Here is a 26,868-nt window from a genome sequence, read left to right on the forward strand (position 1 = left end):
AGCAGATGAGGAATCTGGCTATTCAATATTAATAAAAACAATCATATGAATTTTTTTCTTATACACGAACATCCCGGGAACAATTATTTTGACAATTTTTTTTGAAAAAAAAATATTCATTAACAGTTGTTAATGTTAGAAATTTTTTAAACGACAAATTTCCTAAATTGGCTTTTCATGCTACAGGCGGATGGAGACGCTGGCAAAATTAAATAATAATAAAAAATCAGATGATTTTTTTCTTACTAAGGAACATGCCAGCAACAACTCCTGACTGTATAAAAAAATTCAACTGATTTTTTTATTAATATTTAATAGGCAGCGCTCTCACCCGCCCGTAACAGAAAAGCGATTTAAGGAAATTCAACCATTACAAAATTTCTAATATTAACAATTCTTAATTAAAAAAATTTTTCGAAATCAGGAATTGTTCCCAAGATGTTCCTATGTAAAAAAATTCATATGATTATTTTTATTCATATTTAATACGCAGAGTCACTACCCGCTCGTAGCAAAGGAGCGATTTTAGGAAATTTGTTGTTTAAATAATTTCTAACATTAACAATTCTAAGTGAAAATTTGTTTTCAAAGTCAAAAATTGTTCCCATTAAGTTTCTGAGTAAGAAAAAAAATCATCTGATTTTTAGGGTTCCGTACTCGGTTCGGAACCCTATTAATATCAGTTTTTTTGAAATTGTGTACCCCCTCTAGCGGCCACTCGAATTAATCTGGAGGGCTGAAATTTGATTCACATATGTATTTTTACATGTACATTACAAAAAAAATATAGCGAACCTGACTGGAATTGATTATCATAACGTTGTCAAGGAAAAATAAAAAATTTCGAAAAAAATGGTTTAATTTAAAAAAAATGATAATTTTAATGAAAAAATGTATTTATCCACCAAAAATGAAAAATTTTTTATCCAAAGTGATTCAAATTTATACAATTTGACGTATTTTTACGTGTATATTACAAAAAAAATTTATTCATTTTCACGTATTTTTTCAAGAAAATGTTTTTTTTAATTGAAAATAAAATCGGACCGACTTTTTTTTAATAATATTTAATATCCAGCGTTCCCACCCGCTCGTAACAGAAAAGCGATTTTAGGAAATTTAACGAATAAAAATTTTTTAACATTAACAATTCTACACTTTAAAATCTAATTTCAAAACAAATAATAAAAATTTTAACACAATTTTTATATTTCAATATTCTACTAACAAAAATAATTCTTATAAAAAATTATCATGTATTTTAAAATCGCTGTTTTTATTTAGCCCGCTAACGAGAGGAATAGTGGCGATAGATTATGAATATATTTTGGTTGTTTATATATTTAATTTAATTAATTATTTAATTAAAGTTGTGGTAAAAAAACAATTTTTTGTTTAAACCAAATTTATTGTAAGAAAACTGTTTAACTACAGGTACATTTATTTTCTAATAAATTATTAAAAAATAGTTTATAGAATTGTTTTCTATTGAAACTTAAAATTTCCAAATAAAAATTAATTTTTGAAATACAATTAAAATTCTTATATTTTATATATACGTATTATAAAACTGAAGTTACCAACGTTGATTCAACGAAAAAAATAAAAATTAAGGATTCTAATTACCATCAAAGAAATTTATTTATTTGCAACCCTTCATAAACTATTCTCTAATAATTTATTAGAAAATAAATATACCTGTAATTAAACAGTTTTCTTACAATAAATTTGGTTTGAACAAAAAATTGTTTCTTTACCACAACTTTAATTAAATAATTAATTAAATTAAATATATAAACAAGCCTACCAAAACAATTCATTTTGGAGCAAATAAACGATTGCCTTATTTTTAATTGCACTTAATATACATTTTATATAATAAAATATATTTTATTATTCTAGAATAAATAAATAAGAAAAATAAAAAATATTTTAAATATACTTACTGCAAACTAAATAGTTCTCATTTTGGTGATTTTTTAAAATAAGCGGACTAAATATCCAAAATCTTGCATTTCTCCCGCTAGCGGGCTAAATAATCTATCGCCACTATTCCTCCCGTTAGCGGGCTAAATAGACACAGCGTTTTAAAATTTAGCCGGCGACGACTTTCTGTAAAATATAAGAACTAACCTTCATATATACCATACTTATGTATATAAATATTATTTAAATTTAACATCGACAATGTTAATGAAATTATTATATTTGACGTCCTCCAGCAGGTTATGTTGACATTTCTGATGTTTCGAATTTTTTGACAGCTGTTTTGGTACACATTTTTTTTTCACATTTACTACACATCTTGTGTCAAGATGAAGAAGCTCCAACGCACACTTTTACTTTTACCGTGTGTGGTCGGTATAGTAGAGTTCTTATCACTTTTAAGAAAACTTTTTTTTTTAATTAAATTGCAATTATTTTAAACTGTGCTCGATAAATAATAAAATAATTAATAAAATTTGCAATTTCTATTAAATATAAATTATTTTTTCACACATTTTACACTAATTTCTGAAAATATTATGAAAACTGACGAGTTAAAATCTACAGATACCACTTGCACATATCAAGTAATTATTTATTATTTATCACGTTAATAATTAAAATTCTTACAAAAATTAACTCTATGAATGTTCATTTAACCTCACAATACTAATTTTTATAAATTTTCATCAATTTAAAGCTTTTTTTTGATAATTACCTAAATTCGACTTAGATTCGACTTAGAATCGACCCAGCTGGGTCGATTTTAGGTAAATCAAATCCGCCAGGGTATACCATGGAAACGAAGATGTCGTTTTTTTTATAGCAGACGACAGGGAGTAAAAACATTCATTTCTTTAACCTTATAAAAATTCCCAAAAATTATGTTTGGTTCCATGTGTAATTTTGCCCAAATGTTAAAATAAAGTATAACTTAATAAAAATTGAACAAGTGAATGACTTTTACTCCCTCTTGTCTGCTATCTGAAATCAAAACTTTTGAACAATTATGCAGCATAAGGTTATGTTATATCTAGTGCAAATCAAATTTATCATGTGGCAATTCCACATCATAAAGCATATGGTACACTGAGAACATTTTTTTAAGGGGAGTTACCACCTTCATTTTAAGTCCTTTAAATTTTAATAATCGCAGGAAGTTATATTTTTTTCTTGCATCATTTCGGTTCCAGAACATATAAGGTTGTCAAAAAAAGAAAATTTTAATTTTTAACCATTTTAGAATTTTTATTTTTTGAAAAAAAAATATTTTTGAAAATCCATGCGAGAGATTTCTGAAGAATTAAAAAAGTGAGAAATATTTCATTCAATCTCTTGAACACCTTAAAGTACACTATCGAAAAATCAATTTATAAAATTTTTGTTAAAAAATATTAAAAAGTAAGCTTATGGCCACTAGTTGCTTCCGACCTCTCCCAAAAAGTACTTTAGCGGTGGTCAAGATTTCTAAAAAAACTAATGGACATATCTTTCTCAAATTTGGCACACTTCTTCTAGACAGTATTGACTAGTGATAAAACGAAAAGTTTAAAAAAAAATTAGGGATGATAATCTGTAATCGTAATCGATTTTAATCGAAAATCGAACTGTTAGTAAAAAATCGAATTATTATAATCGATTTTAAGTTACTAAGAATCGAAAGAATTTGAATAATGCAGTTGATTATTCGACCAAAGTAGTACTCATTTTTGTTGGTTGATTATCAATTTTGTTTGTCCAGTCAGGATGAAAATCGGGCGGATGGTGTACCCACCACTCCGTGCAGAAAGAACGTTATTATTGACTTTCTATGAGACAACTTCTTGACAATGTTTCTTTATGTTACTTTCTTTACTTCTTTATGTTCTTACATACCTTCAGGATGAAAAGGCTTCTTTGACCTAAATCGTAACTGCTAATTTATCAGAGTTTCATAAATATATGTAGATACAGATTCAATGAAGGTTCATATATATTCATTATTTTACAAGAAACAAAAAAGTTCTCTTACAATACACCCCACGTCTACGGAAAACTTGTAAGTCGTGATTGAATATATATTCTCATGTCCATGTGGAAATTGAATCTGGGCACCAACCATCCCATTGTCGGGAAACACTACTATAATAGTTCGGCGTGCTGTTCGAGCTTTAACCAGGTTCCAGCCAGAAACGTCACGGTGTTTTATTCAGGGGCTAATTATTTGCTAAAATAAATAACAGATTTGAATTAAAACTAAAAAAACAAACTCTGTCAGGGCAAACTCGTGCTATTTCCACACGGGTGTTTATCTGACAATAATGTTGTTTAGTTTTTTATACAATGAATTTCTAGAGTGAAATTTTTCAGCAGACACACACATGCATATAAATAAACAGAAAGAAAAATTAATATACGAACCATAATTGAATCTGTATCTACATATATTTATAAAACTCCGAAAAATTAGCAGTTACGATTTAGGTCAAAGCAGCCTTTTCATCCTGAAGGCATGTAAAAACATAAAAAATTATCAAAAAAGTTGCCACATAGAAAGTCAATAATAACGTCCTTCCCGTACGGTGTGCCACTGAAATGCGCCAATTGTTAAATCAAAATGCTTGTGCATGAAAATTAAACCTATTGGAGGTATGGGAAACATTAAAACACAAATTTCCATGAGTTTATAAAGTGGCGTTAGATTTTCTTCCGATATTAGCGACATCAGTAGGGGAATACAGTCAGAGTTGGACACACTTTTGGTTTTTTGTTTATAACTTTCTTATTTAAATAAATTCAGTCCATTGTGGCATGTGGTCGGAAAGATCTACAAAAGAGAAACACTTTTGCTGAAGATCGTAAATTGATTGGTCTAAAATTAAAAAAGTTATGAACATTTAAAAAATAAAAAAATCTAGTGGGTGTAAATATGTATGTATATTAATTTATAAACTGCGCCAAATTCATAATTAATATGGGTGTTTAACCCTGACTAGACGTACCATTTTCTAATTTGCGCCAATTTTCACTATCATTTTCGTAATCAGCGCATAAAAATACGTAGATATGCATAGTTTCAGAACAATTGAACATATGCGCTAATCGGAAGTACACCCTTTTTCTCATTATAATAATTTAATGAAATATCGTTTTCAGAAAAAAACGTAAATTTATTTTCTTTTGACAATTATTTACAAAAAATCGAATAAAATCGACTTTGAGTAATGAATAATCGATTTATTTTTAAGAGTGTCCAAAAATCGATTGAATAATTATTAATCGATTTTATGATTTCGATTACCATCTCTAATATGTAAATAATCGATATATGGAGTCGAGCTCGGCTCTCTAAAGAATTCATAAATTAAATAATATTATGCTTACCATCACTGTCACTGTGATCCACTTTCTTATCTCTCGACAGACTAGGAGCTGAGAGTTTCAATTTTTTTATGTTCGATTCATTATTATTGTCATTAAAAAGATTTTTTTTAACTGTTAGCAAAGGTTTATTATTAATTTCCTCCGTATCCTCTTCTGAGGATGTGCAATCTTTTTCTTGTAATTTTTCCGGAGTTTTTTTTCCAATTAAAGAAATTTTATTAAACAATTTTAATTTCTCGTTTAAGTTTTCTTTTTGAACGCTGCGTTTAAAACGCTTTTTTGGCTCTCCTTTTGATTCCTAGTCTAAATAGAAATTCATATATTAATACAATTAAAGAGAATTTAAAAAATAATTTTTTTATCAAATTTCGTTGAATAAAACAAAAATAATTAACTATTGTTATAAACATTTTATAAACAAATTTAACCACCCTGTAATTATCATTGTGGAAAATAAACTTACACTACCGTCCGAAATTGTGTGAACTCTGCTTTTTCAACAACTATAAAACTGTTCAAATCATTAAAAATATTAAAACTAAAATTTTTTCCTCTTTATTTTATTAAAGTTAATAAAATTCTGAAAGAAATGACACCTTGACAAAGAGAATATGTTAATTTTTCAATTAGATATCTAAGAAAAACCCAATTTTCAATGTTTTTACTATTTTTTTTATTTCTCTGGAAAAAATTAATATTTTTAAACGTTCTTAGGCTCATTGAAATCGTATTTTGTTATGCAATTCAAATTATATAAAACAATTCATGTACAAATTCTTCCCTAGCGTATGCAAACCGTGAAAGTTGGCTCATAAAATGTCAAAAAATTGTGATTAATATTTATATGACAAAAAATGATCGTATTTTGTTATGCAATTCAAATTATATAAAACAATTCATGTACACATTCTTCCCTAGCGTATGCAAACCGTGAAAGTTGGCTCATAAAATGTCAAAAAATTTAAATTTAATTCTACAATAAAATATAATGTTTAAAAATCAAGTAAATATATCATTCTAAACTTCTCTGATTTATGTAAGTAAATTTAAGATTTATACATTTTACTGATCATTTTTTGTCATATAAATATTAATCACAATTTTTTGACATTTTATGAGCCAACTTTCACGGTTTGCATACGCTAGGGAAGAATTTGTACATGAATTGTTTTATATAATTTGAATTGCATAACAAAATACGATTTCAATGAGCCTAAGAACGTTTAAAAATATTAATTTTTGCCAGAGAAATAAAAAAAATAGTAAAAACATTAAAAATTGGGTTTTTCTTAGATATCTAATTGAAAAATTAACATATTCTCTTTGTCAAGGTGTCATTTCTTTCAGAATTTTATTAACTTTAATAAAATAAAGAGGAAAAAATTTTAGTTTTAATATTTTTGAAGATTTGAACAGTTTTATAGTTGTTGAAAAAGCAGAGTTCGCACAATTTCGGACGGTAGTGTACAACGGTTAAATTTTCTAAAAAAAATTAATGTTGGTCATGGGTCTTTCAATTTTTTAAACTTGGTTTAAATTTAGTATGTTATGGCAGAAGAATTAGGAAAAAAAAATTTTTCAAAATTTTAAAAATCGTGGATTTTACAGGGCATCAAGCATTAAAGTACATTTTATATAAAAGGAATCACTTTTATCCACTCAGTTGGATTTTATCTATATTTTAGGAAATATCAATTACGAACAATTCAATGTGGATTATTTAAAAAAAAGTTTTAATTTGCCTAAAAAAGTAAAAAAATGTTGATTTGACTTTTTTGATCAGAAATATCCCAACGATTTTTTTTTAATATCGATTTTGTTATTCGAAAAAGGACAGAAAAGACAGACGTTTAAAAATCAAGATTTGCGATTATAAATTTTTTTAAGTAGATAAATGTTAAATTTTGAATTTTTAATCATTTAAAATCTTTAGATGCATGGTAAACTTTGCAGAAGATTTCTTTTTTATTTCTGGAACTTAATGATTAAAATTTCCAGTTTCTTTAATTGGGCAACATTCAGAAAAATGATTTCTTGGACATTTTTCATTTAAGTTATGTTCGTCTGTTGTACAAAACAAAAAAAAATGATAAGTAAATAATATTGACTCGTACTTAGAAGCGAACGGCACATATATTTTTTCAATAATACACTTTAAATTGTTGGTAAATCTATTATTATATTCTAAAATATAAATAAAATCTAACTAAATGGGTAAAAATTATTTCTTTTATTAAAAATGTACTTTAATGTTTGATGCCCTATAAAGTACAAGATTTTTAAAATTTTGAAAAATTTTTTTTTCATAATTTTTTCTGCCATAACATACTACATTTAAAACAAGTTTAAAAAATTGAAAAACCCATGACCAACATTAAATTTTTTTTAGAAAATTTGACCCTTGTCAGTTGATCTTCCACAATGATAAGAACAAGGTGGTTAAATTTGTTCATAAAATATTTATAACAATATTAATTATTTATTTCATATTTTTTCTTTTGTCAGTATGTGTATAAATAACTTAATAATCAAAATAATAGGAAGGATTAACGAATCAGGAAATAAAGTAGAATTGTGCGGCATATGGACGCTCAGGCTCGACGCGTTTGCGTAAATACAAAATACGCGCGCTGCAGGACAAAAATTTCGATATTTCGGTTAGTTTTAAAGTCTCTAGCAATTTTTCTTTTGAAACAATTCAGGAGAAGATAAGGAATTGAAATATTATGAATAGAAAAAAATCGATGGGGTGTTTATGCCCGAAAAAGTGGAATCAAAATTTTTTTTTACTTTTTTTGGGGCAAATTTTGAAAAATTTTTTGTCTTCTATTGCATTAAAATTGTCGGTAAAACAATTATTAGTCACATAAATATTAACAAAATCGATCAAAACGTCTCAGAGCTATGCATTTTTAAAAAAAAGTGTACACAAAACTTCAATGCCCGGTAAAACCCACAATTTTGAAAAAATTTTTTTTTGGTAATGTTTTTGGTCATAAAACACTACATTTATACCAAGTTTAACAAAAATCGAAAGACCCATTACCAACATTGATTTTTTTAAAAAATTTGACCCATTTATAATTTAATATAGTTTCACAATAATATCAATAAAATAATCCATTCCTTACATTAATGGAAATATCAGCAAACTCAAATATAACTGGATAACAAATAATAATTACTTTTCACGTTAAAATCGTTTAAAACAAAATTTACTTAAACAAATTGTTATAAACAAATAGAAAAAATTACACAATTTTTAGAAAGTTATAAATGTTCCTTTAGTAATTTTTCATTCATAATCGAATGATGTAAAATTTGGCAATTTCTTTTATTTGCTTATGAAAATTATCTTAAACAAATTATTTCTTAAACAATTTGCAACGTCAAATATTGAATAGCAATACCAAATGCCGACGGTTTTCTAATTATTTCCATTTGTTTTAGCCGGCTCTCAAGCAGCACGTAATATAACCTTAAAGTGAAGTGAATATTCCACTGAATATTCGGAATATTCTGGTGGAATATTCCAGGGATATTAAAGTAATATTAAAATGACCGCCTCATTCCCTCAACATTACTGAGGACCATTTCCTCGATTTTATCTTGGAATATTCCTATGAGGCGGACATTTTAATTTTAATTTAATATCCCTGGAATATTCACTGGATTATTCCCTTCACTTTAACGTCAAATTACGCGCTGCTTAGGCTCAGTTAGGTGCATAAGATAACTTTTTGTTTCTAAATATTATTTACAACAAATAAAGTGAAAATTTTTAAAAAGTCATACATTTTCCTTTAGTAATTTTTCGCGTAGAATCAAATGGTGGGGTTTAAAAATTTACCAATTTTTTCATTTGTTTATAACAATTTATTTTAAGAAATTATTTTTTAACAAATTTGAACATCTGAATCATTTACTCTGTAGTTCATTTTCCAATATTGGCTTTGCTGATATTTACATTCATTTGAGCACTGACGTTAATGGACTAATATAAAACGTAATTGGGAAATGAATGATAAAAGGGAAAAACCCGTTAATAAACTTTAAATTTTTAGGTTCATACGATTGCTTATAGGCAGTCCAAAGCAGATGCACATATGGGTGCATCAATATTAGCGTTTACTAAGATTTTTAGAATTCATTTTAATTGATAATCATTAATAAACTTTTTGAGATAGAAACCTAAACTTTTCTACTCGTTCCTACGGTAATAGATATTATTCCAATTGTTTTATACTTACAGTAGAATCCCGCTTATCCGAGGTAATGTGGGGAAGGGGCACCTCGGATAAGCGAAAACTCGGATAACACGGATGAAATAAAGAATTTGAAAATTTTAATAATTTTTTATGTATTTTGAATGGGAGAATGAAATATGAACACAAAAGTAGGTAAAAACATGTTAATGTTTCCACACTAATTTTTTAAGACAACACTTAATTTTCAACTCGCAAACGTAGAGCATATAAATCGTGTTATAACAAGTTTATGTGTTCATAAGCCACGACACTTTCCGTATTATCCGTGCTGCACCTCGAATAATGCGGATTGGTCAGAGCGCAATAGGTGCCTCGGATAACCCGGAAGTTGGGATAAGTGAAGGTCGGATAAGCGGGATTCTACTGTAGTCCGATATCTCAATTTTCTTTTTTCTCCGTGCACATTTGCATGAAAATTATTTATTTTAACGTTTGTTACTTTCCTGTGTATTTATTGTAATTTAATTTATAACCCTGACGACAAAAGGATATTCAGGATATCCTTGGGACGTCCTAGGGATATCAATTTGTTTTCGGCGGTTTGGATATCCCTGGGATATCTTAGAGATTCCCATGGATATCCAGAGGATATCCTAGGGATATCCGAACCGCCGAAAGCAAATGGATATCTCCAGGACGTCCAAAGGATATCCTGAATATTCCTGTGTTGTGAGGGAAGAGAAACGCTACAAAAATGCAATATCAATAAAGTGTGACGGTAGGGACATTCTCAGTTTGTTTTATGTGCTATTCATAACCACTTTATTTTTATCGAGTGACTCTATAATTTTTGACAATTATAATTTTGCATTTTACTAAAGGATATTAATTTACTTTTGTTAAAAAAACATTATTATATAATTTCTTTTTTATTATTGACTCATGTAAAATTGACAGTTGTTGACGTATTATCTGCAATATTGTGAATTTTCAAACCCAGAAATATTATGATTTTAAAAATCTCAAAAATTGGAGGACGTTTTGTAAATAATGAATAAGCAATAAAGTATAAATTAAGGAGGTTCTATCGATAAGTGAATTAACAAACAGATTTTAATGAAACTTGGTGTGCAGCTAAATAAAGTTAATATAAAAGCGTAGTTATTTAGTTAGTTAATAGGTACCTAGGTACCTATTAAAAAAGGTAAAAACCTTTTTGCTTCTTAAAATTTATCATACACATTACTTTTGAGCGCGAAATTTAAATGTTAATTCTCAACACAGGTTACAAAAAATTCGGCGTTGCCAAACGTTTTACGTTACCGAGTAAGTCAAATCAGAAGGCTGCACGAAGAGGAATATATGGTAAGATCTTATGATCTTAAGATTGTTAAAAGTATGTGCTATCCGGTACCATCATTATGCTACTCGGTACTATCAAAGATGTTACAAAAAATATGGTTGTTACCCACTATAATAAAGATGTTACTCAGTACAATCTGGATTGTAACTGATACAATCTAGATAGCTGTCCGTATATATGTATATAAGATCAAATATGGTACTTGATACTATCTAGATAGTACCCCGTACCATCTATTTCTCTCCGTGTGGTTCCAGAATGAGCCAAGACGCAACGCAGACGCGGAGCGTCTCAATGGCATACAAGCTGCCTCTACATTGACGTAAACGTGAATGCCAACGGGCTGACGTACACGTTCGCGTATACAAACGTGCCCATTGGAGAACCGACTTTATGCAGGTTCCACATTTGAACCAAACGGACGTCCGACACGTGACACGTGCCTCCTCTTCTCCATCTACCAAATGCATTCCCCTCCTGACGTAGGAGAAGTTAGTATTGAAGAGGGGGCACGTTTCACGTGTCAGGCGTCCGTTTGGTTCAAGTGTGGAACCTGCATTAGAGAAGCAAATTAAGCTGTCTCTACAATGACTTGAACGTGAACGCGACGTGCTGACGTCACAATGTTAATCAAATGGGTGAAGTCAGCACGTTCGAGTTCACGTTTGACTTCTGCGCATCCAATGTAGAGCCGATTTCAAAGCAGGTTCTACAATGGGCACGTTTGTACGTGGACATGTACGTTCTGAAGAAGGACTTAAGGGGTCTACCCACTTTAGACACGCTAAAATGAAGGCTGTTTTCAAGAATTTTTCTAATTGGTTTATATTATAAATATTGACATATAAGTTGTTAGACTAAAGAAATACACTTCCGAAATACATGAAAAAATTTTTGTTATTTGTTTTTTTAAAATTTTATATGCATGCAAATGGTACAGTCGAATCTCCCATAAGTTAATTCTGGTGGGGGGTTAACTTATGAGAGAATTGCCGCGTAAGGAGAAATAGTTGCGCAGTGACCTATTGCGCATGGCGGTCAATTTCAAAATATATGTTTGAAGTCTTGTGAAGTAAATGAGTTATTAGAAATGTTTGAATATTTAATTTAATATAAGTTTAGTTGACTGTGAAAAACATTGTCGGTACATACTTGTATTATTCTTTTAACTACTTTTATTAATTTTATAAATCATGGACGGAATTTTATTCATGATAAAATATTATTTGAGTTAATTGGAAATATTATTAAGGAATTAATATTCGTAAATGATGCAGCTACATCAGTGAAACAATTATTTAATAATTAAATTAAAAAAAACAAAATTCAATTAAATTAAAAGAAAATTCTTTTAAACATGAATCGAATGTTTTTATTCTAGGTAGTGGTACAAGATGTTAATTACACGTTTTAGAAGAACATTGTTAAACATCGTAGACATACATGTTAACTTGAGAACTAAAAATAACATAAATTGTTATAAAAATCACCACATTAAATTGTGTAATTTTAGAGGTTATGATGATATTTTCATTAGAGTCTACGAAGATTTTATACAACGTTTAAAACAATTTTACAAAGGTTATTAAAACTTCTATGCACTATAAATGCAATTTCACAAATTTACAATTTAACTAAAATTCGATAATAAATATTTGTATATGTTGGATACTTAGAAATTTACAACGATACTTTCACAAACACTTACACAGTGCTCACACAAAATTGTACCTACACTAACAAGTTTAAGTTTATAACTACGGTATATACCTGAAGGACCAAAAAGGTTCAGTACAAAATAAACAACCGTCGTGTACAGTTGATTTGTCGTTTTTTTTCCACAAAAATGTAACTAAACAGTTTTTTCAATTTAAAAAGGAATTAACAAAAGATCCAATCATATTTTCATTACCTCACATATGTAAATTGTGTTTCTGTGCAAATTATATGTTCTTAAACGAGCTTTAAGTGTGTTTTATTTGTGTTAAAAGTGAAACCTATTTTCTTTATCCACTGAAATATTATTTTCCTATAATATTTTCTAACATTATATATTATGAATTAATAATATAACTTCAAATATGTATTATTAAATACTTATTTACTGTTTAATATACCAGGACAATCATGCTCTTCATTTGCTCCAGCTAATGTTATGTTTATTTATGTGTCAGCCATCTTGGCACCACTATGCGCATGTGTAATGACTAAAGTTTTTTTTAGGTAGAGGGGGTACGTGATAGGGGAAACTTAACTTATGGGAAGTTAACTTACGGGAGATTCGACTGTAGTTGAAAAAAAATCCCCCAAAAACGATGGGTCCACGCTGTTGATGAAATCTCTGACATGGATTGTCCGAAACCAAAAAATCAAAAAGTTTTGGATTCAGTGTGGTAATAGCTATAGCGCATATCAAGGGATTTTTTATTTTTGCAAAATTGACAAAATGGCGGACATTTTTCGAAAAATTAAAGAAAACCGTGTGTTAGTTTTTTCGAAAAATGTCCGCCATTTTGTCAATTTTGCAAAAATAAAAAATCCCTTGATATGCGCTATAGCTATTACCACACTGAATCCAAAACTTTTTGATTTTTTGGTTTCGGACAATCCATGTCAGAGATTTCATCAACAGCGTGGACCCATCGTTTTTGGGGGATTTTTTTTCAACTACCATTTGCATGCATATAAAATTTTAAAAAAACAAATAACAAAAAATTTTTCATGTATTTCGGAAGTGTATTTCTTTAGTCTAACAACTTATATGTCAATATTTATAATATAAACCAATTAGAAAAATTCTTAAAAACAGCCTTCATTTTAGCGCGTCTAAAGTGGGTAGACCCCTTAAATTACTTTAAGTTCTATTCAAAATTCAAGCACTGAGTCAATGAAAATTCTACGTACATCTTTTTTCGTGCAGTAAAGTACGTACATATTAGATTTTTAAATGTTAGTAAGATTATATTTACATAAAAGCTATTCTTACTTTCACTATGCTAACGACGCGAACATGTAATTAAGTTTTCTCACAAATAACACTACCCAAGTGCCTCCTCCAGATTGATTTTTAACCATATATGTCTTAAAGAGTACCAAAAAATATATGATACGTATTGTTTCTAGCGGCTGCGCTGTTGATTTAAGGGATGTAAATAGGGGTTGAAATATTCAATTTCTATTAATTTAATAAGACGAACTGACATGCGTTGATTCGAATAGTACTATTAATTTTTTTATGTTTCATAATTCACAATAAATTGTTTAAACAATAGAAACAATAATTTATTGTAATGTCCATGCTTGTTTTAATAATTTGTCTTGATCCAGAGTATTAATGTTCATGAATTATTCCATTAAACATATCAGTTCGTCTTATTAGATTAATAAAAATTGAATATTTCAATTCCTATTTTCATCCCTTAAATCAACATCGCAGCCGCCAGAAACAATACGTATCATATATTTTTTGGTACTCTTTAAGACGTATATGGTTAAAAATCAATCTGGAGGAGGGACTTGGGTAGTGTTACTTGTCATTCTAACTGCTTCTGGACATTAGCCTAATGTATGATTTGTCTAAGTGTCTTTGCATTTAAAAAATTATTTAATTTTATAAACTGAAGTGACTCCAAGCTTCTATTTGCAATCACTGTAGTTAATTTATCACGTTGAATACATTACAATATGTGCAATTTATTTCTTTAAGAAAGAACATTATGGTTTTGTAGAGAATCACACTTATATTAAATTTAAGTGTTCCAAGGGCTAAATCGATTCATTTAATTTTTAAAATATAATTATAAAAGCAAAACATTCTTTATATGTATAGACGAACAAACGGATTGACACACAGACACCACTTAGATCTTACCTTCCTTTTCAATTTGTTTTCGAATGGCGTTTCCTCGTCCGGAGACAGAGTATCGTCTATTTTTGAAGTTAAAAATTTTAAGCGGCCACCGCTTTCAATCTGCTCCTTCACATCATCTACAGAATCTTGAATGAATAGAGATTAATGTTAACATTCGCCTGGCAATTTATAAAATGTTAAATATATTTTATGCAATTAGAATTTTGAACTCTTTAAAATTTGAAAAATATAGTTTCATAATCTACAATGTTTTTTCTATTTCAAAGACAAGTTTAGAATTTTTAACTGATCTTTTTCTTAATAATTAAAATCTTTAAACTTTGTCTTGAATTTTAGGTTTAAATTGCTAAACAAAGAATAATTCCCTGCTGAAAGTAAAATGATAGAAAAAGATAGAAACTAATTTATAAAAATGGATAGAAATTTTCTATCCCTCGCTAGTATATACTTTGAATCTTTTAAAAATTATCCTTTTTAATCCACGAATATCTATCCTTTTGTATCCACTGCAAAAATGAAATGTTGTACCCTTTTCTATCTATAAGTATCTTTCAAAATTTATCTTTTTCTATAGTGAAATTAAATTATTTATAATTATTTATTAACATTGGAATTCACTTTTTCACCCACTTCTCTATTCAATCGCATATTTTATACCCTAATGCTTATTTACCTAACGGAGAAAATCCCTAATCGTCGGGAATCGAACCCTCGCATCAGATGCTCTGTTGACAGTGTCAACGGCAGTATATTCCACTATGCGCGTCTGCGGTGCCTTTTCGAAGCAGCAGACGCAAAGTTTAGCACAAACGCTGTACAGTATGTACCGCAGCTACGCAGAATGAATGTACAAGAAATTTTGACACCCCCTATACAGCTGACGTGCTGAAATTTTTTCCGTGTACCTGACTGGTATTATCCCTTCCAAACCGCGCGCATCTGCGGTTATTGTACGCGGTGGCTCAAATATATTCTGAAAATGAAATATAGAGCTTAAAATTTTGTAATAACTATGACAAACCATTTTCCGATCCGTAGATATGATCATTCAAATTTCATTTAAAATATAAAATTCATTAGACTTTTGCTTTTAGACTTAAATATTTCCCAAAATTTATTTTTTATCAACTGTGTATATTGTTTGGGTAAATTTGCAGTGAAAAATAAATTGAAGTTTTAGAGTAATAACAAAATAAAAAATTTTTGTTTATTATTTTTCTCACCATGTCTCGCCAGACATCTCTTCCAAAAACTATCCAGTCAATAGTTAAAAGAAAACAATTGAAAAATCAACCCAAATCGCCAAGAAGCAGAAAAAGTATAAATATGTATAGAAAAGTTTAGTTTTTTAAAGTACTTACATTTAAATCCAATGACTGTTGGGGCATGGAATGTCTGTAGGACATCCTTAGAACATCTTTAGGATGTCTATGTCCGTTCAATAGACGTCCAAAAGATATATTATATTCTAAATACATACGTAGAAAACAGAATGTCTTATGTAGTGTTGAAAGCTGCATCCATATTGTGAGAACAAAATTTTTTTACATTGCTCTTTGAATAAATCAGTTTCTACAGTAATAAATAATTATTTATTATATTAATGTAAAATTTTTTTAGAGGTGTAAATTTTCGAAGAAGCGAGAAAAGAACACGTTTCATATAAATTAAAAAATTTAATCCAATAATTTAATTTCATTTAATTCAACCACCTTATGATTCTTGTGTACTTAAACGTGTTGCCTACACAAAAATATATTCTTTAAGGGACAAAATAAATATTATATAGCAAAATACTTTTGTTAAGCTATTTTTTCGGAATATGTTAAATAGACTTTAATTTTTTTTTAATTAAGTCAAATTAACTATCCCTCAACCGATTATTTTTGTTTGCCTCTTAAACTTATTAAGACATCACTGAAAGGATATTAATAAAAAACTGCCAGGTAACAAAACGTTTGGTTAAACTTAGTTCTAAATCCACTGTGATCAGAATTAATTAATTTCAAATTTCATACTGCTTCTGTCTTTTTATGTTTAAATGAAATATTAAATCAGATCAAGTAATTACTTTTAATTATTTCTTAACAAAATTTAATAAATTTTTGTCTTCATCCCAGTAAATAAAAATTGTGAGTAAGCGAAACCGAATTAGGAGTGACCTAAGCCCAATTCGTTTTGGGTGGTTGTGGTGAATTCTGTTTTCTAACTTGAATTCTTTTCACCTGAATCGTTTCAATCTATGTTTATTGATTCGATTTGGCATTATAAGGGTGATTTTCCGCAATCTGTAATAATTCAAGTTCTTAAATTTTTTTCTAATTTCTGAATGATGCATTGATTTTAACAATTTTTCACTTCTACTTCTTAGAAGAAACAGTAATAAAATTTATTCTACACAAAAGTTAAAATTTGCAAAGATATTCTAGAATTAGTAAAAAAGTGCTGGCACCGTATGTTTTTATTTACGTATAACTATTTTATAATAATAAATATTTAATTACTAGCTTTATTAATATAAAATATAATTTAATATAATTTCACAAATATCAATGAATTAATACAAAAGATAACAAAAAGAAATTGAATTTAATGTCATCTCAATTTAATTCAATACATTCCTAATACAATATGGATTGTTGTAAATAATAAATAAAGAATATAGCATAAACCGATACATGTAAATAAAGAGACTCCAATCATATTTTTAACTAAATTAGCAGATTTTTATTCTTTTGATAATTGTTTTGTAAAGACAGATGAGAAAGTATAAAAACTGAGTCGGGGAAATTCAACAGTAATGTCATTCTAGGACTGTTTTATGTGATTACATTGAAAATGGTTAAAATAAACAACATTTTTTGTGAGTCTACTTAAAATAATGAGTCCACAACATAAATCTTATAAAGCTGAAATATTAAAAGCAGAAATATTAAAAAATTAAATGTGACATAAGTACACGAAAAAAAGGACGTGAAATTTTACTTGAATATGCTTGATTTTTGGATGGGACACCATTTTTAAAGAATTTCATATACTTTTTCTTAGAAAACATAGTAATATCAAGGAAATAATGAAAAAAGTCCTGCGGAATTATTCAAGTCTAGTATGGCAACAGTGTTTTTTAAATTTTTACCAAAAGCCATCTGCTCAGTTTAACGAAGTATGTGAAAAATTAATTGACTACGCTAAAAAATTCTATAAGACTTTCAAAAAAATATTTTTCATTTCGTGTTTTTCACAAAATAAAATGTTACATATTACTGAGTTTACAATAAAATATCATGTCTCACAAGCTGTGAAAAATTTAGACAGGTAGTACATAAGAACAGTTCGATTCATACTCTTAAGTGTTAAGAGTGTGTTTATGTTTATGTTATATATGCGAATATATTATAGTTCAGTTCATAAGTGTTAAAGAGTTGTTAAGCATGGGAAAGTGATACGAAAATTGTTCTTATCTGTGTAATTAATTATAATCTGTGAATGAAAGAATGATTTTCAGAAACACTACGCAATGTTACTGTAATATTAAAATGTCCGTCCGATGATAATATTACCGATCGATGTTATCGTAATATGACAGGAACATTACAGTAATATTACGAGGTAATGTTACCGTCATGTTGCAATAATATTACGTGGTAATGTATAGTGAATAAAAATTGCAGCAAAATGCATATCTAATGATTAAAGAAGGTTATTTTTCCTTTTTTCCTCATTAAATTTACGCTTTATTAAATTTTTTTTATAATTGTGTAATATTACTGTAATGTTCCTGTCATATTACGATAACATCTGTCGGTAATATTACCACCGGGCGGACACTTTAATATTACAGTAATATCACAGTAACATTACCTGGTAATATTACGTACTACTTGGGCACTCTCATGCAGAAGGATAGAAATTTTCTAGTACTGTATTTTAAATTCTTCGTCCGACACACGGGTCTAGCCAGACCCTTTTCGTTTTTTAACGTCATTTAAAAATATTTCTAGTCTTGCTAAAAACATGACATTTTTGGTAGCTTTATAAAATTTTAATAACTAACAATATGTAAAAAAACAAATTAAAAAATTCAATTGAATAAAATGTTATAAGAGTAACATAAATAAATATTAATAAAAACTTGATTTTTAGCTGGAAAATATGTGTCGAATGGAGGGTTAAAATTTTAGAATTCTTATAGTATTTAATGCCTTATCCAAAAGTCAAGCACTGAGTCAATCAAAATTTCACGTACTTTTTTCCGTGTAGATAATGCATCGTTATGTATCGTGTTCAATTCATCAATAAAATCTGTTCTGCTTGTAACATTCAACTTTCCCACTTTTTAACAAAATTTTTATATTTCCTGTTTGTAATTAAGATTTGTACACTTAAGAACAATCACCGCTTTCAGTTATAATGCCAACATGAATCAAAAAACAGTAAATTCAAAAGATTCAGGTTAAAAGTATTCAAGGTATGAAAAAAAAGAATTCTTCAAAGCCTCCTATTTCGGTTCATACACGAAACCGAATTAGGCTTAAGTCACTGCCGATACAGTTTTTTTCATTAACATTTTCTTATACTGGAATGGTGTACTTGAAAGTGTTCAACCCAGTAAAAAAAAATAATTGGGAGTTAGCTTACTTTGTATCCGGTTTGGCGTCTAAACCGTGTAGGGACATCACGGCCAATTATTTTTTCTTACCCTGAATTCTTTTCATCTGGATTGTTTGAATTGATGTTTGTTGATCAACGTTTGCATTACAAATAAATAGAATGCATGTTCCGATGTGTCAAAATGCCGATTTGGAATAAGAAATGTGAAATTTTACGAAAAAGACAAAATGTTAAATATGACTGATTTATCGACAATTTTATCATGTGAGTAGTGCTCGTATGGTAAATTTATCATATGAACGCTACTCACATGGTAAAATTCTCGATAAATCTGTCATATTTCACATTTTGTCGTTTTCATAAAATTTCACATTTCTTTTTCCAAATATTAATTCAGGGTAAGAAAAAATAATTGGCCGTAACGTCCCTACACGGTTTAGACGCCAAACCGAATACAAAGTAAGCTAACTCCCAATTATCTTTCCGCACTCCCAATTATTTTTTTTACTGGGAAGCTGACAAACAAAATAATTTTTTTTTGAATTAAACAAAAAAAAATTATAAAATATATTTAATTTTTGGCCTTCCAGACCCATGTAACCCTTTTATACATCCAAGTGTTTATCCATTTTCTAGATCAAATGTGTCCATCTTGGAGAAGGCTATTTTATTACGGAGGAAGCGTGGGACCTCATCTCCATCCAGAGGGACCACAGCAAGTTTGTAAAATACTTGGCGGAGAGTATGTGGAAGGCCCACATCCTGGCCAATAGTTATATCCTGGATAACTCCACACTTATCCAGATTCCAGGAAGATCGCCAAGGCGCAAACTTGCTTCGCCAGAAAAGAAAGTCCTAATAAGTGAGTAAATATTTTTATTCAATTAGTTAAGGGGGACATAAATTGTGAAGCAAAAGGTCTTTTCAAATAATATTTTCTTAATATACCATGAATTTGTTTTCAAAGTATTATTTATTTCCTAATAGTCCAAGAATTAAAAAGTTAATAAACTTTTTAAAAGGGAAAATTTTTTAATAGTAAATATTAAAAATGAATTTCAGAATGCTTTGAGGACAGATTAATATCCATGCAAGTCTCCAATGTCACTAAAGTGCTGCAACTCAGGGAGACGGGTTATTATATAAGCCAGCACATAAATGCATTAAGAAGAAAATTATACCCGGAGACGTTCAAAAGTAAGTTTTTAAAACCATGAATTTTTTCAAAAAAAAAAAAATACTAATTGTAGCATGAAGAATCAAATAATTTTGATAATTTATAGTTAATAAGCAACTCTTATTTTTTGTTCATAGAAAGAAGACTAAATGTTGACCGTCCAGAGGAGTAGATGAAAAAAATATTAACCCCCTTCCAAAAATTTATATTATACGTTTATTATAATTATCGTAATAAAAATAATTGAGCCTTAACTTTTCTTCTATTTAATTGTTATTTATTTACAGTGGAAGGGGGCAATATAGTGTACGATACTAAAGGCCCCCTGTACTACATTACGCCTTTCTACTTGAAAAAAATTCACATAAAAACATCAAGTTTTTAGCCAACTATGCAATATTACTGAGTTTGTAAATTTGCATAATAGGAAAAAAATTATAATTTTCTAGATGCTTTTTTAAAAAGTTGGTAAATAGCAACAATTATGTGCTTATATAATTGATGAGTTGTTAAAATCATGTATAATCATTGTAACGCGGCATATTGTCGCGTACAAACGACCTAAAAATAATAAATTTAAATAAATTCCGGGAGGCCGATAAGGCCCTTCATGGAATCTGCGGAAGTTGTGGCCAGAGTGGTCATGGTTTTCTCTCTTACCCCGTCACTTTAAATAAATTTACACTTAACAATAATTTAAACAATAAGTAAACTTGACCATTTTCTTTGACCGCGATATTAAACCAAATCCTGCACCTTTCATAATTTATACTTTACTTTCAGGTTTTGAACAGTTGAATAATTTAGGCAACTACATCTTGTTCAATTCTAAACAATTTATTTTGAAGTTCTTATTCGGTCATCTGAAAATTTTCAATTGAACATAAAATTTAAAAACTTAAATGAATATAAAATTTATTCAGAAACAATTTTGGGTGATCAATTATCTGACGGAAGTCTCCTTGAGGAGAGCTCATCGGTTCGCCAGGTCTGTTCCCCCTTGGCTCACTCTTGGCAGGAGGGAGTTGTAACGCGGCATTTTATTGCCTGCGTTCCATATAAATAAAAATAATTAATTTAACGTCAAATTAACGCCAGAGCGGGAATCACATTTAATTTGACTTACAATTATATCACTTTTACTTTTCCTTCATTCACATAAAATTCAATAATTTTGTCAATGGGCGAATCGTCAGATTGTTGTTCACCGATCATAAAACAAATTTAAGAATTAAACTAACACTTTTCTTTCTTTTACTTTACATTAAATGACACTTGGGGTTAAGTCCCCAATTTCACAATTATCGGGTCGATCATCGACTTAAACAGCCTTGAAGGAAGACATCAAGGGAAGTATTTTCTGGCATATATAATTGGATATGAGTCCTAATTATTCAACATTGCCAGGAAAGCGAAGATCCACTTCTAATAACAGAGACCTGTCAAAACACTGGTCATCGCCATCTTCCAGACACATGTTATTGTGCAGCGCCCCTATCGGTCATTTATCGAACTTTCTTTCGACCGTCGATAATTAATGAAATTACCATCTGACGCGCATCGATTACCAATTGTGGATCTTTTGTAACTCGGGCGAGACTCACCATGTAGACGAAGCGCGACGAACGGACGCGTTGACGCGGACGAACAGCCATTTTTAATCATTCTCGCTTTGGTGTTCGCGTCAGTGACAGTCCGCAAAGTACTATTTTTAAAAGTTAAAAATTAAAGTAAAACTAATAAAATATTAACGATGAGACGTGGACTAATGAGAGGACGACGGTGCATCTCTGGTGAGTCTCTCGTATATTAAAGTGAACTTTCGGCGGAGTTGATCGCCAAAAATATAAATAATAAAACTCTGTTCTACGAAAACTTGTGGTTTTCACAGGTCCCTTCTGGACCTGTTTCATATTATAATTAAAGTGTAGTTTAAAAATTATATTGGTGATTTTCCTTACCCACCCGCTCTCCTTGTTTACAGCTGGGCTAGCATATTAAATTTATTGAATAAATGGTTTGGTTATTTTCCACAAAATAACCTGGCGTCTCGGGCATTAAATTAAAATAAACCAAATATAACGGGTATTTTACTCAAATCCACATTATAAATTAATTAATTAACATTAACAATTGCAGTAAATTCAATTAAATAAATAAATCAATTAAAATACACGTTATATCATGTAGAAATATTTTAATGTTCCACTTCACAGCTTAATCAACTGTAAAATGAAAAAAAGTCTACAACTTTCTTGGTGCTGTGCGTCAAAAGTAAGTAAAAATAATCCTTTGTTTAAACAGTTGCTTGATTGTTTCAGCCAACAAAATTATCTTAATCTCATTCGTACTCACCTTTTAAATTGCTAAATTACGAAAAAATAAACTCTTTCTATTTTCTTTGTCAAAAGTTTGTGAGTAACAACAATTATTTATTGAAACAATTGCTGAATTGTCAAAATAAAAAATGTTTTTAATCTTATTCTACTCACGTTGTAAAATTGCAAAATTAAAAAAAATTTACTGTTCTAATTGTTTTTTGTCAAGTGTTTGTAAATAATAATTATTTGTTTAAAAAATTGTTGAATTGTTAAAACCATCAAATATATTTATGTAATACCAAACAGCTTATTTAACTGCAAAATGAGAGAAAAATCTGCAACTTTCTAGGTGCTGTGCGTCAAAAGTAAGTAAAAGTGAACAATTATTTGTTTAAACAATTGCTAAATTTTTGAAATAGAAAAATATTTTAATTTCATACTGATGACCTTATAAAATTAAAAAATGTAAGAAAAAATTTTTTTTTCTCATAATCTTGTAAATAACAAAAATTATTTGTTTAAACAATTGTTGAATTGTTAAAATGAAAAAATATATTAATGACATTCTATTTACCTTATAAAACTGCAAAGTTGAAAAAAGTAAACTTTCCTACAATTTTTTTTGAAAAAAGTTTGTAAATAGCAATAATGAAATGTTTAAACAATTACTGAATTGTAAAATTTAATAAATATCTTCATGTTACATTACTATTGTCAGTTTATGTAACCGCAAAATAAGAAAAAATTTACATCTTTATAGGAACTGTGTATCAAAAGATAGTAAACATGAACAATTATTTATTTAAACATTTATTGAATTGTCATAATCATAAAATTGTTTAATTTCATACTACTTACACTGCAAAATTGAAATATTAAAAAAAAAATTTTTGAATAATTTTTTATCAAAACTTAGTAAATAACAACAATAATTTGTTTAAACATTTGGAAAATATATAATTTTACATGAAGTAATAATTTATTATTAAAATTAAGTTGATAAATTGCAATAATAAGAAAAAACTACCTTTTTAAAAGTACACTGAAAAGAGAATTAATAGTTGAAAATTATTAATTGTCTTAATAAATATACAGTAAGGAATAAAAAATTTTATGGATAAACAACATAAAAAATGTTCCTCTTTACATAATTGATTAATACTTAAGAAATAAATAAAATTTTAATAAAATTTTTAATAGAAATAAAAAACACGTGTAAAAACACGTGTAAATACACGTGTATTTATACATCTAAATCTTGTTTCAAATTCGTATGTAAGATAATACGTGTATTTACACGTGTTTTTTTCAATAGGGGTGACCTACTTGAAATATTTATTTTGCAAATTTGGAATGAAAAAAATCACTATAAATGGTAAATAATTATAAATAATAAAATTAATATTTATAAATGGTAAAAAATATAAATTAATTTGAAGAGAAAAAGCAATACATTTAAATGATGTAATGAATAAAAATACGTGCTCAAAACGTTTGAAATTTGTGTTTGGAAAATGAAAGAATAGAAATCATAAAATAATGACTAAATACTTACAAACATTAGCTTCTATCAATTATATTTCATATATTCACTTCGAGCTTTTCACATTAATTTTTAGTCGCGGTTTTTTCAGTACATATATGCGGTCAACGGTTGAAAAGCGCGCTTGTAAAGATTAGAAACGTGCATGAAGCATGCTACTTCTTTAAAAGGTCTAGGCAGGGTTGTGAAGTGACGCGTCACTGGCGGTTTTCGACGTATAATACATTCTCGACGTAATATACTGTATAATACGTCGAAAACTAGGTAAATTACATTATGACATCTTCCTTCCATACATGACCTCACTTTTTCAAATTACGATCGTTGCAAAAGTTAAAATTGACATTTTATGAATTTTAAATGTTTATTAAAAAGTAAATACTATTTTAAAAATAAAAAATTTGAATTCTACAACACCATATTTTTCGTTTGATCAATTGCAATTTGAACGTTTGTCAATAACAGATGAGTCAAAAGGAACTAAATCAAAAATGCTGCAAACTGTTTCTTTCTTCATTAATTTATTTTATATATTTATTAATTGATATGAGTAAGTTTTCAAAACCTTATAAATCCAAAATTTGTCATTTTGAGTAATTTAAACAAATGCCATTTCTCACATAACCATAAATTTAATCCACAAAAATTTTAATAAATTATTTATATTTAATCTATTATTTATCTTCAATAATTAAGGCATTTTTTTGTAATCAAAGTCTATTATAATTTGGTGATTTAAAAGTTTTTGTCTTTTTGGCATTTTTTTGTAATCAAAGTCTATTATAATTTGTTGATTTAAAAGTTTTTGTCTTTTTGGCATTTATTTGTAATCAAAGTCTATTATAATTTGGTGATTTAAAAGTTTTTGTCTTTTTGACATTTTGTCATTTTGTTAAATTTAACATTGCCCTACTAAAAATTCCGTCATAGGATCCGACATTGGATCCGTTATGGGATCCGACATAGGTACCGACGTAGGATCCGACGGCGGATCCTATGTCGGAAATTGGGATAGTAACCTACGTAGGATACGACGTAGGATCCGACATAGAATCCGATGTAGGATCCGATATTCTTTAAAATAACTTACACCTTCAACTTTTTTTGTTTATAACTTTTACAACAGGTAATATTATTTTTTAAAAAAATGTTATTGTATTTTAATAGTATCAAATTGAAGGATGTTTTGGGACTGATAATGGGTAATTATTAAAATAATATTTAATTGGAAATATAAAACAATGTTTTTTTTATATAATATAATGATATAATATTCTCGATAATATTAATATATAATATTATTTAAATTAGCCTTAATTTAAAAAAGTTTTATTTAAAAGTGTCTCAACCTCAAAATTTCCATAGAATAAGGGGACGAGCGCGTGGTTGAATGGGATAATACCAATCAGCCCTGAGCCGCTCGCTGCTACCTGACTGGTATTATCCCTTTCAACCACGCGCTCGTCCCTTTATTCTATAGAAAGCCTCAATTTTTGCTTTGCCTGAGGCTTTTAATAGCCCGTTTTCTTAAATATAAAATTTGGTATTTCTTTTTTCTAAAACAAATTATAATTAAAATTTTGTTGAAATAGTCTAGTCACATTTTAATCTTAATTTTTACGTTTCCTTTGAACATCGTATAATTTGGATCGCAGGTATGAGTTGATTGCATTCATTCTTTTTGCTCGATGTCTTCCTTCTACCTTCAAATCCGTTAATTTGTCAGCTAAACATGCTGAAAGTAATCATTTATAAAGAGTTATTTTTAATTATTTTTACTAAAATTAAAATAATTAACTAATTTATAATTTAACTCTAATGAAAATACCTTGAAGAAGACCTTATAGTTCATCCATACAAGACCGTTTATAGGATCTGTTTAAAAGAAACTTATGGGTGTTGCATATGAGAAATGAAGCAAGTGACCTCTCAGATTACCTATAAAAGATCCTATAAAGAATCCTATAGTCGTGTAAATTTTTATTAAAAAATATTTTTTACTTAATTAAAATTAACAATAAAATGTATACATAGCTATGAATAGGTATAAATAAAAATTACCTTTAAGTACTTTACATTTTTCTGGCGTTAAAATTCATCTTTGATTATCAGGATCATCTTCTCTTCCTCTGTTTGCTAATATCGGATTCAAACATCTCTTTTTGAGGGTTTCTGTTCCCCAAAATTTTGTTGCCATTTCACGGACAAATCTTGAATCATTATGTGTTTTCAGTAACTCATACTCACTTTTCTTCATTTTAATATTTCCGCAAAAGTATATCTAAAATAATTATTTTATTTATTGAATTTTTCACGCATTAAAATTCCCACATACTATATTTTCCATTATTTAAAAATTTAATCTCACAGTCTTCGGATCGATTGTAAGCCAGAAAATAATCTTTTGAATCAAATTACCACATAA

Source organism: Leptopilina boulardi, unplaced genomic scaffold (assembly GCF_019393585.1).
Source record: "Leptopilina boulardi isolate dan_hultmark-lab unplaced genomic scaffold, ZJU_Lbou_2.1 LbouV2_322, whole genome shotgun sequence".
Classification (NCBI taxonomy): domain Eukaryota; kingdom Metazoa; phylum Arthropoda; class Insecta; order Hymenoptera; family Figitidae; genus Leptopilina; species Leptopilina boulardi.